The sequence below is a fragment of the Triticum urartu genome, unplaced genomic scaffold, assembly GCF_056163025.1.
Source record: "Triticum urartu cultivar PI428250 unplaced genomic scaffold, HENAU_Tu73 scaffold2, whole genome shotgun sequence".
Lineage (NCBI taxonomy): Eukaryota > Viridiplantae > Streptophyta > Magnoliopsida > Poales > Poaceae > Triticum > Triticum urartu.
The window spans coordinates 10,458,120-10,462,223 of NW_028260368.1; positions in this window are offsets into that span (position 1 = coordinate 10,458,120).

Below are 4,104 nucleotides of genomic sequence, written 5' to 3' on the forward strand. Positions count from 1 at the left end.
ACAATTCATTTAGAGTTACTTAATAGTCTATTTCTTATACCATATCTCTATCCCGTGAAATTCTCGAGCCAAAAGATGGATGCATATGCTGTGTTTCATTTTGCTAAATGATATCAATTAAATGGTGTATCAATTCCATAAATTGCATATAGCAATAAATAAATCAGCAAAATTCTTTCTAATATTTTAGATAGAAGAAACATTTCTTCTATCTAAAATATTAGAAAGAATGTACCCTTCTATCCAAATCCAATTTGCATCGATAAAATAAATCCAAATTCCAGTAGTAGATGAATAATTGCAAATTTGTGTGTGTACGAGATTAGAATAACTTCAAAATAACTGACATAATTTTGTATTTTTCCTGATCAGAAAAATACATGAAAAAGAAAGGAGGTAGAAAAATTTTTGGATTTATGGTTAAAGAAGAAAAAGAAGAAAACAGGGGTTCTGTTGAATTTCAAGTATTCAGTTTCACCAATAAGATACGGAGACTTGCTTCACATTTGGAATTACACAAAAAAGATTTTTCATCGGAAAGAGGTCTACGAAGACTTTTGGGAAAACGTCGACGTTTGCTGGCTTATTTGGCAAAGAAAAATAGAGTACGTTATAAGAAATTAATCGGTCAGTTGAATATTCGGGAGCAGTAATTTAATCGTTCAAATTTTTTTCTTGTTTTATTATTTTTTTAGTAGTCTTATAGTAGTCTTAGATTTTTCATTTTGATGAGCCTCGCTTTGAGGAATTCATGGAATAATCCATTTTCATGGAATAATGAATTAAGGAAGAAAGGATATGAGTCTACCGCTTACAAGAAAAGATCTCATGATAGTCAATATGGGCCCTCAACACCCATCAATGCATGGTGTTCTTCGACTGATCGTTACTCTCGATGGTGAGAGATGTTATTGATTGTGAACCCATATTAGGGTATTTACACAGAGGAATGGAAAAAATCGCGGAAAACCGAACTATTATACAATACTTACCTTATGTAACAAGGTGGGATTATTTAGCTACTATGTTTACAGAAGCAATAACAGTAAATGCACCAGAATTCTTGGAGAATATTCAAATACCACAAAGAGCCAGCTATATTAGGGTAATTATGTTAGAATTAAGCCGGATAGCTTCTCACTTGCTATGGCTTGGACCTTTTATGGCGGATCTCGGCGCACAGACTCCTTTTTTCTATATTTTTAGAGAGAGAGAATTAATATATGATCTATTTGAAGCTGCTACAGGTATGCGAATGATGCACAATTACTTTCGCATCGGAGGAGTAGCCGCCGATCTACCTTATGGATGGATCGATAAATGTTTAGATTTCTGTGATTATTTTTTACGCGGAGTTGTTGAATATCAACAACTTATTACACAGAATCCAATTTTTTTAGAGCGAGTTGAAGGAGTAGGTTTTATTAGCGGAGAAGAAGCAGTAAATTGGGGCTTATCGGGACCGATGTTACGAGCTTCTGGAATACAATGGGATCTTCGTAAAGTAGATCCTTATGAGTCTTACAACCAATTTGATTGGAAAGTCCAATGGCAAAAAGAAGGGGATTCGTTAGCTCGCTATTTAGTACGAATTGGTGAAATGAGGGAATCCATCAAAATAATTCAACAAGCTGTAGAAAAAATTCCTGGAGGACCTTATGAAAATTTAGAAGTCCGACGCTTTAAGAAAGAAAATAATTCTGAATGGAATGATTTTGAGTATAAATTTCTTGGTAAAAAACCTTCGCCCAATTTTGAATTGTCAAGACAAGAGCTTTATGTAAGAGTAGAAGCCCCAAAAGGTGAATTAGGGATTTATCTAGTAGGAGATGATAGCCTTTTCCCCTGGAGATGGAAAATCCGTCCACCCGGGTTTATTAATTTGCAAATTCTTCCTCAGCTAGTTAAAAAAATGAAATTGGCTGATATCATGACGATATTAGGTAGTATAGATATCATTATGGGGGAAGTTGATCGTTGAAATGATAATAGATAGGGTAGAGGTAGAAACTATCAATTCTTTTTCGAAATTGGAATTATTAAAAGAAGTCTATGGACTGATATCGATTCTACCCATTTTGACCCTCCTTTTGGGAATAACAATAGAGGTACTCGTAATTGTGTGGTTAGAAAGAGAAATATCTGCGTCGATACAACAACGTATTGGTCCTGAATATGCTGGCCCCCTGGGCCTGCTTCAAGCTATAGCAGATGGGACTAAGCTACTTTTTAAAGAAGATATTCTGCCATCCCGAGGAGATATTTCTTTATTTAGCATTGGACCCTCTATAGCAGTCATATCAGTTTTATTAAGTTTTTTAGTTATCCCTTTGGGATATCATTTTGTTTTAGCCGATCTTAGTATTGGTGTTTTTTTATGGATTGCCATTTCAAGTATAGCTCCTATTGGTCTTCTTATGGCAGGATATAGCTCAAATAATAAATATTCTTTTTCAGGCGGTCTACGAGCTGCTGCTCAATCCATTAGTTATGAAATACCATTAACTTTTTGTGTGCTAGCAATATCTCTACGTGTGATTCGTTAAAATAGATCTTTTTCCTATAAAATCCATTAACTATTTATATTCCTTTTCTTATTTAGTATTTGGGTTGGTAAGTTAAACTAGATAGCTATATGAGTGAAACAAAACAGCTTATAAATTTGTAGTAAAAAGAAAAAATCTCATTTCCTACGTACAAGAAAAAAGTGGAAGTAAACATAAGCAGTGTAAACTCTTTATCCCAAGGTTGATATTTTTTAATTAGTCATCATATCTTGAAGCGGCCAAGAATAAAGGATTCACGATATGGAATTCCATTACTAGAATACTCCTAGTTATTACTATAACTTAATAATCCATAAGAAGAATCCACCAAAAGTTAGTGAAGGGTTAGGAACACTAAAGTACATAAAGGATTAGTAATGGAAAATCTAAAACATTAGAGATTTTTGCCCATAAAAGGAATCATAATAAGGACTTGCAATTTGTAGAAATTATCAAGTAGTACTTTCTTCGGATTCCGATCCAGAGTATGTTCCCATTCACTTGTTAAGGAAATGGCTATCAAGAACGAATTAACCCTTTATCCATTTTTTCTTTTTAAATACCCCCTCCCTGGGGAAAGAAGAATAGTAAAAAAGATATGGAGTGCACTAGAAAAAATTTTCATTATTTCCTTCCTCTATCCATATTCATGCAGAATTGCTCATGAACTAATACCCAACTCTTTCCATTTATTAATTGAATTCCTATAACAAGTAACAAGTGTTTTATTCCAAGATTAAGTTATTACTGAACAAAGAAAAATTTTCATTATATTATAAAGGATGAGATCAATTCGGAAGCGCTTTTTCTTATTCTAGCAGACGGAATTCCTTTGGTCTAATTTAGGACTTTCAAATCTATTTTATTTTATCTAATTCTATCTACGCCCCCGGGGCTAGGAACAAAACAGTCCTTTCCTTTTTCTGATCATAGAGAAGCCGTATGAAGCTAAGGTTTCATGTACGGTTTTGAAATAGCGGTGGGAACTGTGATGTTATCACCGACTATGATTATCTAACAGTTCAAGTACAGTTGATATAGTTGAAGCACAGTCAAAATACGGTTTTTTTGGATGGAATATTTGGCGTCAGCCTATAGGTTTTCTGGTTTTTTTAATTTCTTCTTTGGCAGAATGTGAAAGATTACCCTTTGATTTACCAGAAGCGGAGGAAGAATTAGTAGCAGGTTACCAAACTGAATATTCCGGTATCAAATATGGTTTATTTTATCTTGTTTCTTACCTAAATTTATTAGTTTCTTCTTTATTTGTAACAGTTCTCTACTTGGGCGGGTGGAATTTATCTATTCCCTATATATCCTTTTTTGATTTTTTCCAAATGAATAAAGCAGTTGGAATTTTGGAAATGACAATGGGTATATTTATTACATTAACTAAAGCTTATTTATTTCTCTTCATTTCTATCACAATAAGATGGACTTTACCGAGGATGAGAATGGATCAGTTATTAAATCTTGGATGGAAATTTCTTTTACCTATTTCCCTGGGCAATCTCTTATTAACAACCTCTTCTCAACTTGTTTCACTATAAATAAGATA